The 14,008-nt window shown below is 40.8% G+C and overlaps 1 pseudogene; it reads left to right on the top strand.

The window, feature by feature from the left end:
• Positions 1–12,415: 12,415 nt before the first annotated feature.
• LOC133386059 (cyclin-dependent kinase 4-like) lies at positions 12,416–13,804 on the top strand (annotated as a pseudogene).
• Positions 13,805–14,008: the final 204 nt, after the last annotated feature.

Raw genomic sequence — 14,008 nt, 5'->3', positions numbered from 1 at the left:
GCTCTGTTTTTGTATCTTATGAATGTATTTCACTTGAAAGAGAGGATCAGGAAGTGCTGAACCTTTTATTATGGTTTACATTGTAGTTTGAGCAAAGCTCAAATTGTACCAAAGACAAGCTTGGTGTAATTTTCACTTTCCAACATCATTTTAACTATTTCAAGAAGCTTTGTAACCCAGCAGATTAAATATCTCTTTCACACAAGAACACTGTGTGGACCCCAACCTAGGGCTCATCCAGGTGACCCATTTATTGAGGCTTCATCATAATGTGTGCTCATGATGGTTTTGGCATGGTGCGATCTCGCTTTCAATATCTTTTGTGCCTGCAAAGGTTTTGGAGTGGTCAGACTGCTCCATTTGCAATAGCTGCATGTCCTGTAGTTCCCTGCTAAAATTCTGGGACTATTCTTGCCACAAATGTCCCAGGATTACTGTTGTTGCATTATAGGACAAGAGTTCCTCTGTAGATGGCAATAATGCAGTAACACTGGGGAAGCATCACAGACCAACTAATAAAGTGGAATGATGGATGGATGATCCTGTATAAACCCACCACTAATGCACTACTGTTGCATAAAAGGCATGTTGCAGAATATGCACACACACACCACCACCACCACCACCAGTTTGGAGGGATTTTTGTTTATTTTATTAATTTATTAATTTATCTATTTATAAATGGTATAATGTACATATGCTTGTGTTCTTAAATGTGTTGTAAGTCTCTTGGAGACCTTTGAGTAACAAGCAACTAACAGTAATAATAATTCATTTAGAAAATTTATAAACTGCTTGCTAAAAAATAAAAAAAACTCCAAGCACTGTATGGTGTACATAAAAACTTCTGCACAGCTTTTATTGAGCGTTTGTTCTGATTTTTTCACAGAGTGGTTATGTGACAATGAGCTTTCATCCTGATTTGTTTGTGGAGTGTTTATATGTAATTTTGTTCATCCCACAGTTATTAATGTGTTTCCCTGTCACATTCCAAACTGCAAAAAGTCTGATTCTTTTTTAAAGTGGATTTGTTGTCCTTTAATCCACTTTAATTAAACAAACCAAATGTTCTGGCTTGAACAAGCCAAATGTTCTGGCATGCCCTGGAAACCCTCCTGCAAAATAGTGACAGTCTCTAGGTACCCAGAGAGAAAAGCAACTAAAGAAAGGGCTTGAAGGGAGAGAGAGTTAAGCAGACCCTCCCCCCTGGTTTCCTTCTATTTGGGCCAAGAAACAAAGAATGCATTTCTTAAATGACCAAATGACTGTACAACAATAATATCCTATGTTGTACCACAAACGTAAACTGCACCTGCCATATTGCACTCAATGCCTTCCTTCTCCTTTCCATTTCCATTTTAGCAACATGCACAAATGCACACATGACTCTCTCAAAATGTGTTTCCAGATGACTTGCTCATTGAGCATTCCTCCTGAGTTGTTTGCAGGGAGTTTAGATGATGTTGCCTGTTTATTTAGCATTCATTCTGATTTTTTGGGGGGGAGGCTAGATGATGTTGCATCAAAGCAACTGTTATCCACACTTTCTAGCATATTTTATCATCACATTCCTTATAGCAAAAGGTCAGATCTTTGTTGTGCAAGAGCTGATTTTTTGATATGTGATTGAATCCCACCTGAAAATAGTGACAGTTTGGAAGCCCGCAAAGAGAAACCTGTATCTTTTCTCTCAGCTGGGGAGACAATTTTGAGCAGAAAAATGGCAGCAGTGGAAAAGGTTAAGCAATCCTTCACCCTTCCACTTCTCTGCTCAAAACGGCAGCATGCTGGATCTGCTTTTTTGCTTGAAGACATAGGACACATGTTGAGCTCTGCAAGTCATGTGCCGTTTCATCCTCAGTCCCATATATAAAAATGCCCTAACATGAATTGCTAACTACTATCCTGGCTTTCAATTATTTCAGCTTAAAATACTTTTTTTAAAAAAACTTAGGGCATGTTCACATGGGGTTTTATAACAATCAGATGCTCTGATTCAGCACCTGTCACAGAGGTAGGTGAACTCTCTTAGGCTTGGAAATAACTTGCTATTTAGAAGCTTTTCAGAAAGAAGGATTTTTTTGGGGGGGGGACTCATTTGTTTTGCAAGAGTTTTCTCCTAGTTCATAATGTTGGCACATGTGCTGATGATATGACATGCATGGGCATTATTATATTACCTCCTGTGAATTGTAGTTTGGTTTCACCTATCCTGCACTCACCCCATAGCACCAGCCATGGTGGAGAACCATCTGGAGCAGCCCTCAGACAAAAACATCTGGGAACTAGGGAGAGTTTTGGATCTGGATGGGGAACAATTATCATACAACATCTTTGCTATTTTTTTAATTTCAGATGTCATCAAAGAAAGTCAGATGTCTGGTCACATAGTTCAGAGTAATCAACAAGAATTTTCACTAAGAGTAGGGGGTTAACATGAAAAAACATCTACATGTGTAGCTACATGGCTTTGGGTATCTGGTCTGCTGATCAGTGGCTTTGTGAAGAATATCATTTAACATCCAAGCAAGAGAAGAACTTCTGGGGGAAAATGATGCTTGGTTTGCAAAATCAAACATAAGCCTTGGGTCAGAGCTCAGGGCTCGGTTCAGCACCTAGGGGTTATTTTCCCTCTTTCCCATGAGCCCCACCCAAGAAAACCTAAAACCTCCGTTTGGATGTCTGGGTAGCTAGCTATCCCGTCCATCGTGTGAACACCTGAGATATGGCCAAACAACAATATTTATTCAACTTAAGAAAGGGCAGCAGAAGAGAAATAGTAACGTAGACACAATGACAAAAATAGCCTCAAAGTTCAAAACTTCCCACTTCCAAGTTATAGATATGCCAATGAAATCATAAGCTGGACAAATTTGTAGTACCAAACGGTAACCTAGTTATTCTGAACTTTGGTATCATCACTAAGGAGGCCTTATGCATCACTTGTCGGAAGATGTTCAAAAAACCATGCAACATAGCCTATACCTCCCCTCATTCTTCCTTTTATGTGCTAAAGCATGAATGGGATGGGGGAGGACACCATTTGGAAATACCACTAGCATACCAATTGCAATTATCTGAATTCACTGCATGCCACAAGTATTACACACATCCCACCCCAGCAGCATAAATATTTCTGCTTATCTAGCCATCTGCTTATCTGAATATTGGCTCCCCCACCCATCCATCCAGAAGAACTAGACTGCATAATACTTGTGTGTTGCAGTTTTCTTTATTTATTGTTATTTTATTCTTTGAACCTGATTTACAAACTTTGGTTTACGGATGCCACTAAAATATCTCACTGGGCTATCAAACTGGTCTGTTATTACAGATGACTGTAAAAAAAATAGTTCTGTATTATAAAAATAGATTGTTTTAAAAATACCCTTATATAAAAGGGATCTACTTCATGGCTAATTTTCATAAGTAGCAAGCTTGAGATATGTTTACTAGCTATTTATTTTGCCTTTTGCAACTTTAGTCTATACGGACAAGAATTCATTCTATAGGCTGTACCTTCCATTTGTCTATACCATTTGAGAGCTTCGGCTATGGGGCGGTATACAAATGTAATAAATAATAATAATTTGAAACAAGGAAAGATTGGCAAAGGGGGATTTTAGATTACCTTTAGCTCTCTTTGGGTATTCAAAAGGACACGTGACAGATCAAGCTGGACAAGAGACAGAGGTGCATGCGCCCTCCTGGCCTGACTTTGTGTTTTTGATGCAAAAGTTGCCAGAGAGATTCTAACACCATTCCACTGAATGCAGTTAGAATAATCTCTTTGACAGGGAACTCCGATTGCACAGGGTTACTGATTGCAGGGAGGATTCTAATCGTATTCTTCTGAACTGTTGGGCAGATCCACACCATACAATAAATGCACACCAAATGTGCATTTAAAGCACATGACTTTCCCCAAAGTATCATGGGAACTGTAGCTTGTGAAGGGAGCTGGGAAGTTGTAGTTCTGTGAGGGGAAAACCACAGCTTCCAGAATTCTTTGGGGGACGTCGTGCTTTAAATGTGCATTGGATGTGCTTTTTTCAGACCTTCATGCTCAACATGTGAAGGTTTGGAGAAGAGGAGGTAGGGTCAGCACGTGCATACCCCCTACCCAATCTGAGTCCTCACACATTGTTTTGAAAGTTTGAAGAGGGCTTTCAAAGCTCTCTAATTATGACCCAGGCTTTATTGGATTTTAGCAGGCCCCATCCACACTTAAAGCATTCTTATACTTCTTTAACAGCCATGGCTTTCTACCAAAGAATCCTGGGAACTGTTATTTGTCAAAGGTGCTGGGAACTGTAGCTCTGTGAGGGGTCTCATAACAACTTTCAGTGCCCTTATTTTATTTTTTATTAAATTTATATCTCACCCTTACTTCCAGTAGGAGCCCAGGATGCCCTTAACAAACCAGTTTCCAGGATTCTTTGGGGAAGGCCACGATTGTTACAGTGATATGAGTGCTTTAAATGTATGGTGTTGATATGACCACAGTTTGATCATGAATACACCAACAGTCAGAGTAGATGATGCATGCCAATATCAATTATTTTATTTATCTTAATCCAGCAGTATGTTCCAGATGCAGGATCTCCAATGCAGGCACAGAACATCAGAATGGCGTCTCCAGTCATTTCAATGAAAGGAAATTATTCATATGTTTTGCACATGCAGATCAGCTTTCTCCATCAAAAGGAATGATGACCTGCTGTGCAGTGTACACAAGAGATCCATGAGTATGAATGATCACTTGTAGAACTCCAGATCAGGGTGTCTTCAATATATCTCAATGCCATACACAAAGCAGAGAGGGAACGGATGTTAACAATCTTATTATTTTGGACAAATGCCTTTTACAAGCTATACCACATTTCTAAACTTTCTTTTCTTTTCTGAGCACATAGGGAAGGGAGTGTGAAAAGTGGATTGAATGAAGCCTCTTATTTCTGTTAATACTACAACTACAATAGTTTATGTCTCTGGGGAAAAACGGTGTGTGGAAGACTTTGAAATTAACACAGTTTGGATCCATCCAATTTCATTTTCACACATTTAAAAGACAATAGTTTCAAATTTCACAAATCTCACAAAACATTAATTCATTATCAGAAGGTGGAGAGAACCACAACAACCCAAAAGTGACACACTGGATCTTATTAAAATGCTCAGCTAATTTAACAATTCACTTCAGGCATTTTGCAAGCTGCGAAAACAAAAGTATTTTTAAGATAATAAATCCTATATGATTGTTAATGAAGTCCACATATATATGCTTTTGCCATTGGTGTGGTGTGTTCTAATGCATGCTCATGTGTGATCCTTGTCAATCGATTTACCAGTACCAAAGAGAGAAGGAATAACAAGTTTTTCCACTGCATGTATAATTGTCTGTTATGCAGGTTCGGTAGACTATTACTTGCTGTTTACAAACCCTGCTTTAAAGACTTTACAAGCAAAGGAGAGAGACATACTTCCATCGTTTATAAAATGACAGCTCTTAAAGGATCACATTAGCTTTAACACAAACTATGAAACCCTTCTCAGTATATTATTCTGTGTTCTCTTCTAGAATTTTGTTAGCTCTGGGATGGAGGTGCAAACTCCTGAGGAAACCTGAGCACACATTGAGACTATTATAGATAATGTTTATTAAATAAGCCTCTGAGGATGTTTTTCTTGGGTCGCTCTCAAGCATTCTGAAGGAGTCATGTTCCATGTTTGAGGTCCCATGTTTCTTCCTCTCAAACTATGAGCAGCTGTAGCACATGACCTACTTCTGTAGATCTCTGTAATGATTTCCTTCCTTCAGTGGCTTCAGGAGTCCCTCTTTGCCCTGCGAAAAAAAGGGACAAATATTTTAATCCAAGCAAAATGCTAACGCAGGTTTTGTTGGTTTCGGGGAAGAAACTCAATACAGCTACATCACTGAGGGTAGGCCTCAAATTGGAACCATCTGGACTGCAGAAGCTCCACAAGTTCTTTAGGGAAGGTATGGAGATTGTTCTTGCCTTGGGCTGTAATTCATACACCTGCAAAAAAGTAAAAAAAGGGAGGGGAGACTTTAATGGCAGACAAGCTGGACTAATGCAAGAATTCATCCTTTCTCACACAACTAAAAAAGCAACAGTGGCTAAAGTGCGGAGGCTGAACGGATATATTTCATAAATGCAGGCTGGAAAGCCTTTGAGTGAAGGTCATCCAAAAGAGGACTGTAAACTGAGCCCGCATCTTCCAGACTTTCATCACCAAAGCCACTGAACAGACATGCAAACAGAGGCAAAGGAAGGCTCATGTGTGAACATGCACAAAATTGCCAAGGAAATATTCTAGAGAATGTTTTTAAAAAACATGAATAGTTTGTTTTCTTAAAGGCTGTGGATATAGCTGCCCAATGGTATCTGAAATGCTTATTTGCTCTAACTAGTTAATACCTTACAAAGTTCCCCTTGCCTTTCCCTCCCAAAGTTCAGTAACAATGTAAGGTCCTTTCCATGCTAGGGGGCTTTAGCATTGCTGAGACATTTGTTCTTCTATTACCTAGAAGAGGAATTCTAACTGGTTCCACACAGCACTATATTCCCCATTCAAACCCTGCTGTATCTGTCCTCATATGCTTAGACTTCTGTCCCTGTAATACTGGCAATCTGTTGTGAAATTATTTGAAGCTGATTTAAAAAAAAATGCACTCAAGCTGATCCCACCAGGTTTTGCAGTAAAAAGGAGCAGGGTTTGGCTAGCTTCCAGCAACTGAATCAGATCACAGCTATGGTTGCTGTCTTCTTGCCAGGGCACACCTTGTGTGAGCTTTCATCCACCACCCAACAGACAAGGCCAACCTTCCTCTCCCACTCAGAGCCAGGTGTGGTTTTCCACAGTGTCCTAATATCTGCCTGCCTCTTCCTTCACCACACCAGGGTTGAGCTATGAGTGCCACACAGGCTTTTCTGCCTGGGATTAGTGAGAGTAAGAGAGAGGCAGATGAAGTGTATGTGTGTATTGCATTGATTTCCCATCTCTCCTCCAAGAAGGTCAGGGTGATATACATGGGTCTTCCCCCCTCTTTTAGCTGCACAACAATCCTGTGAGGCAGGAAACTGAGGAACACTGACCAGATCAAGGTCACCCAATAAGCTTCATGGCTGAGTAAGGATTCGAACATGAGTCTTCCTGGCCCTAGTCCAATACTCTAATACTACACACCATATAGAGGTGTGGACTACACTATAGAGTAGGCATGCATTTCTGGTTTTCAAAAATACAAGTCTACTCTAGAGGCTGTAGTCGGTCTGTAGTTAGAAAGCTGGTGAGCTGCCTAATACCAGATTGTATTAGGCTGTCCTTGAAGTTGGTCCAGAAGCTGCAGCTGGTGCAAAATACAACGTGACTGCTCACTGGGGCAAGGCATCACCAACATGTTACCCTGCTGCTGAAAGAATTGCACTGGCTGCCCATTAGCTACTGGGCCATGTTCAAGGTTCCAGTTTTGGTGTATAAAGTCCTACATAGCTTGCGACCAAGATACCTGAAAGATTGTCTACCTCTTATATACCCACTCAATCACTGAGCTCTGCAGGTGAGGGCTCCTGCAAATACTATCTCATCAGGAGGTCTCTTCCACACAAAATAGGAAGCGGACCTTTAGTGTTGGGGCACTGACACTTTGGAATTCTCTCCCCTTAAATATTAGATAGGCACCATTTCTGTTATCTTTTTGGCGTCTACTAAAGACCTTCCCTTTTCCCTTTTTAAGTAGAGCCCTTATCCCAGTCCATGTCTGTGTTGGAATTGTTTTTGAGATGTTTTTAAAGATTTTTTTTAAGGGTTTTGTTTTTAAGATGTTTTAAAATATGTTTTGTTTTTAACATGTTTTATAGATGTTTTTAGTGTTTTGTTTGCTGCTCTGGGCTCCTTCTGGGAGGAAGGGTGGGATATACATTTTAATCATCATCATCATCCATCTAGCCCAGGATTGTCTATTTTGACAGGCAACAGCCTCTCCAGGGTCTCAGGCACATCACTTACTACCTGTAAACAGGCTTCAGTGTGGCACTGGAATCGTCCTTTCTCAGGCAGCACTGTGAAGGTGGGAGAAGCTTGACTCTCTCTGAGGGATGAATAAACACAGCGAGTCTTCTTTTTAAGGTACATCTGTATGGTCATTCACACGCTGTTAAATTCAACAGGTCTGGTACTCAACTTTATTGCTGCTGCTTCCTCCTTCTCTTGTTTATTCTGGTTGTGCTGTAGTTTTTATCTTGTAAGCTGCCTTGACAGGGCTTTTGCTCTTAGAGGCAGCCTCCCTTTTTTTTTACATAAATAAATCAATAAAATAAGGAAATGGGGCGGGAGAGAGCTACTCCTAGCATTGTGGCTTTCTGTTGATTGTTATGAGAGCGGAACAAATCCCTAGCATTCAGTTCTGTAAAGAGCTATTTTTAAAAAACACATATGATATAGTTCCTCCATTTCTATGGCAGGACAACAGCACGAAGATGAAGCAGCAGCATTAATGTTGACTTATTGAATTTAAAAGTGTGTGAGTGCACACACGTACCTTAAAAAGAAGACTCTCTGTGTTTATCCCTCCCTCAGAGAAAGCCAGGGTTTTTCCACCTTCACAGTGCTGTTTGACTAAGGGAGCTTCCAGACAGCCTGTTTATTGAACCTTCATCCTGGTCTGTTTGCAGGGAGATTAGAGTGTCAGCTATTTAATAAGCATTCATTCTCATTTGTTTGAGGGGAGGTTAGATGATGAGGCATCAAAGCAAGTGTTATCCCACACCTTCCAGTACACCTTCCTTATCGCAAAAGGTCCAGTCTTTTAGGGAAGGAGGTTTGTTGTCCCAGAGCTCCATATCAGCTTTAGTTGTGCAACCTGGATGTGCCGAAGTGTGACTGAATCCCACACACAAATAGTGACAGTATGAATTCCTCCTACAAAATCCTGCCAGTCTGGAGGAGCCCTGAGTTTCTCTACATGAAAGACGAGCTACATTGTTAAACACTCAAAAGTATTGCAGAACTAAACCAAAACATTTCAGAGTTCAGGGAATTTGAGAAAGGACTGCAAATTTATTAAATCTCTCATACATAACTGCTCGCTTTCCCTTTGATGGGGATATCAGCAGCATATGAAAGACAGGGATGAATGAATCTGTCAATTTTGTCTTTTCTTAGTTTCTCATTTTTCAGTTTGCAATTGTTATTTTTAAAAATCCTCATATAAATTCATCAGAGTTTTAGTGCAAATTTCTCATTTACACTTTTTTGTATGCAGATGTGTCTAATATGCATTATTGCAAAGCAACATCTTCTAAATAATGCATTTTTGTATATGCCTTATACATTTCCACTAATATATGCATTTTATGCATGCTTTAGTATATGTATTTTTGTACACACTACTTGACTAGAGGACAGCACTGCACAATTTGGAGAAGTGTGAATTTTAAAGGATGGCTGTGTTTTGGATCTTGTATTATTTCAGACAGTGCAAATTAGGTAGGTTTGCCTTTAAATGCAAACCGAATTGAATTTCTCCCTCATCTCTGAGGAAGGAGAATAGCCAAGTTATTAAGAAACTTGTTGTTGTTTTTATGTGCATTCAAGCTATCACAACTTATGGCGACCCTATGAATCAGTGACCTCCAAGAGCATCTGTCGTGAACCACCTGTTCAGATCTTGTAAGTTCAGGTCTATGGCTTCCTTTATGAAATCAATCCATCTCTTGTTTGGCCTTTCTCTTTTTCTACTCCCTTCTGTTTTTCCCAGCATTATGGTCTTTTCTAGTGAATCATGTCTTCTCATTGTGTGTTCAAAGCATGATAACCTCAGTTTCATCATTTTAGCTTCTAGTGATAGTTCTGGTTTAATTTGTTCTAACACCCAATTATTTGTCTTTTTTGCAGTCCATGGTATGCACAAAGCTCTCTTCCAACACCACATTTCAAATGAGTTGATTTTTCTCTTATCCACTTTTTTCACTGTCCAACTTTCACATCCATACATAGAGATTGGGAATACCATGGTCTGAATGATCCTGACTTTAGTGTTCAGTGATACATCTTTACATTTGAGGATCTTTTCTAGTTCTCTCACAGCTGCCCTCCCCAGTCCTAACCTTCTTCTGATTTCTTAACCATTGTCTCCATTTTGGTTAAGGACTGTGCCAAGGAATTGATAATTCTTGACATGTTCAGTGTCTTCATTGTCAACTTTAAAGTTACATAAATCTTCTGTTGTCATTACTTTAATCTTCTTGACGTTCAGCTGTAGTCCTGCTTTTGTGCTTTCCTCTTTAACTTTCATCAGCTTTCATTTCAAATCATTACTGGTTTCTGCTAGTAGTATGGTATCGTCTGCATATCTTAAATTATTGATATTTATTCCTTCAATTTTCACACCTTCATCTTGGTCCAATCCCGCTTTCCGTATGATATGTTCTGCATATAGATTAAACAAGTAGGGTGATAAAATACACCCCTGTCTCACACTCTTTCCGATTGGGAACCATATTCTGTCCTTACAGTAGCCTCTTGTCCAGAGTACAGGTTGCACATCAGGACAGTCAGATGCTGTGGCACCCCCATTTCTTTTAAAGCATTCCATAGCAGAATTCATACATCCATGGAACTGACTCACCACCCTTGTTCAAGAAGAGCTCAGAAGCACACTCCAGGGATAACGCATTCAGCTTCTGCCAGAGGAGAAAACTGTTTTGTTAGCCTCCTTTGTTCATTAGCCAAAGCATTGTGTTAGAAATGGCAACAAATGTACCTGTCCTTCCTCCCTACCTCTCTTCTTTCCCCTCCTGCTGAGAGGAAGAGAGTTGCTGACAAGTTCACTGACAGTAAGGGCAAGGTGAAGGAGGAAATGCAAAACTGAAAGGGGGGGACCCCAAAACATATTTTGGAGGCCAATTCTGCTTCATTGGCGCACCAGTTGTGTGGAAAAATACATTACTTGCAAAGTGAATCTTGCCTGCCTACACAGTATGGTACGCGTCAACGTTAGTAGCATTTCCTCCTCCTTTCACATTACATGAAATCGAGTGAGAACTCAATTGAGGTCATTGCCTTCGCTTTATGATTTACATAAATCATGTCAACAGAGCTAAGACAAACCACAGTCAAATCAAGCACAGAAGATAATCCATTCAACCTACAGCTACAAATCTTAAACAGGTAGAAAATATTCACCAAATCTTCCATAATACAGGAAGGATAATCCTGCTAGAGTATCTATGTGTATTACCCATCCTCCTGCTTCTTAGCTAAAAGCTCTCTTTACTCCTTTGGATGACACTATACAGCACGCTGGCAAAGGGAGTCTGTAGGAAACCTCTGGATAATAATGAGAGAGAGAGAGCTTTGCCTTTATGAAACATCTCTTAAAAGAATTACTCAAACAAAAGATATACCTGGATGGAGATAGAAGTCAGGGGAAAATATCTAGACATTGAGGGAAACATCTGGACTTCAGACGTATTTTTCAAGGAGGGAGAAAAAGAGGACAAATGGGACAGAGAATGAAGTGGAATTAAGACTAGCTCAGGTAGAAATCATTTTGATGGCCAGTATAAATAAATGTTAACTAACCACTGGATCATATTAGCAAAGGCTGCGATAACAGCAACAAGAAAACCGTGCTAGTTCATAAGCCCTATTGGATGCCGCAGGATTTACTTATGAGCAGGGATGGAAGGATCTGCCAATTTCAGTTCTCTCAGTTTCTCACTTTTCCAGTCTTGAATTCAGTTCTCCACTGCAGTTATTTCTGCAGCAATCTGCAATTCTTTTAAAAAATCCTTATGAAAATTCACCAGCATTTTAGTTCAAATTTCTCCTGATAAACACATTTTTATGCAGTTTTGACTGATGCACACATTTTTGCAAGCAATTTCTCCTAATATAATGCATTTTATGTTATTTTTACTAATATATTCATTTTATGCACACTTTTCCCTAATATAATGCATTCTTATAAACATTCATTGGTTGGAGAACGACATCGTAAATATCTGCCTGTAAATACTCTAGTCACCAGATCAAAGCGTTTCCATTAGCCACACCCAGAGGGGGAACAGGTTGTTCTGTCAATCAGTTACGAAATCACTTAAAAGTTAATTTTTAAAAAACGCATTCAAGCAGCTCCCACCAGGTTTTACAGTAAAACCCGGGTTTTAGTAGCGTCGTGTGCCCCAGTTTCAGAGACAGTGGTAGGGATGCAGTGGAACCGGCAGAACGGTGAGTGTGTTCCTATCCTCAGATAAGTGCACATTTTGAAGGATGGCTCTGTTTTAGTTCTCATGTTGTTTCTGAAAGCGCAGATTTGAGAGATTCTACTTGAAATATGAACTAAATTGAATTTCTCCTCTATTCCTACTTGGAGCAGACTGCCAGGATGGCCATGGTGGTGCAGGAACAATAAGAGCCTGTGGCTGGGATTAGTATCAGGGCATACGGCACCATCTTAGAGGCTAAAGACCTGCACAGAGTGGCACCTTTGTGGTCCTTAAGAATGTGGAGGTGCAGAATAGCAACAACAGATTGCTGATGTCAATGGTCTGTGAGGTTGCCATGCTGGAAAATAGGCCCAGCACTAGCAGGTGGCCAGGTTGGGCACTGTGGCTGGCCTAGGGCTCCTACAGTTAGTTGAGGGCCTTGCCGCTAGCCAAGGGTCCCTACTGCTAGCTGAGGGCCTCTGCAGCTGGGAGGGTGGAGCTCCCAATCTGCGATCCCCGCCAGCATCAAGTCATGGACCACGACCAGACGGTGGCATGGATTGCAGAGCAGGAGCTCTGCTCTCCCAGCCAACAGTACTCCCACACATGCACGCAGCCAGCTTCATGCATCAGCACATATGCCTGCCATCAAACCAAGATGGTGGCGGAGGAATCAACACATCCCCACCGTTATCTTGGAGGATGGCAGGCATGCATGCTGACACATAAGGTGGCACAACCAGGTGTATTTAAGTGTATATGCATGCTTGCGCATAGGCATGCACACAAACACACACAGAGTGGAGGTGGGGGCTGATGCCGGCCCTGCTGGAACATCTAGAGCACTTCAACCCTCTCAACATTATGTGTCTAAGGGATGTTTGCACAGCAACATGGACTGACTATGAGAACAAAGAGATGCTTAATTTTGAGCACATGGATCAGGATCTGAACATGTATTTGGAAAAACCATCACCTTGCAGATTACTAGTGAGCGTAATACAGGACACAATGCATCAGTTCCTGAGTCGCTTAGATTCCCTGCATTCAAACTGAATCATTCATCATGACCTCAAGCCAGAGGATATCCTGATGACTAGCTCTAGTCAGGTCAAGCTGACTGACTTTGACATGGCTCTTTACTACAGTTGCCAGGTAGCTATGTCACTGCTGGGCATCGCCTTTTGGTACTGTGCTTCATAAGTGCTGCTCTAGCCTGCTTTATAGAGCCTGTGGCCTTGTGGTGGAGTCTTGGCTACATCTTTGAAGAAACATTTCAAAGGATGCCTCTCTTCTGCAGCAACTCCAAATCTGACCAGCAGGGCAAAGTCTGATTGGGCTCCTATCAAGGGAGGACTGGCCATTGGATGAGTCACTGCCAAGAGGGTCTGCTTTGAGGGCTGATCCCTGCAGGCTGTTGAGAAGTTTGTGGCAGAAATAGAAATCCTTGGGGGCCCCGGCTGCTTTGGGAAATGCCAAGGTTCCTGCCATTCAAGGGTATCTCTGCCTTCAAAGTGTGTGTCACCAATACTTTCCAGACAAGAGGGCAAGTGAAGGGTACAACCTAGTACAACCTTTGTAATATATTATATTGTATAAATATAATTCATGATAAATAAGGACTCAAATTCTACAAAAGCAAGAAGTAAATATTCAAATTCAACTGATACATTACTGACTTGTAATCCCCACTCTTTTTTTTTTTGCCTCTTCTGTGTTCATACATTATTCCTAAGCCACCATAATGCAGAGTTCGGAAAAGTTACTTTTTT

The sequence above is a fragment of the Rhineura floridana genome, chromosome 5 (genome assembly GCF_030035675.1).
Source record: "Rhineura floridana isolate rRhiFlo1 chromosome 5, rRhiFlo1.hap2, whole genome shotgun sequence".
Taxonomy (NCBI): domain Eukaryota; kingdom Metazoa; phylum Chordata; class Lepidosauria; order Squamata; family Rhineuridae; genus Rhineura; species Rhineura floridana.
The sequence above is the reverse complement of the archived record's forward strand: the minus strand, read 5'-3'. Positions and strand labels throughout refer to the sequence as shown.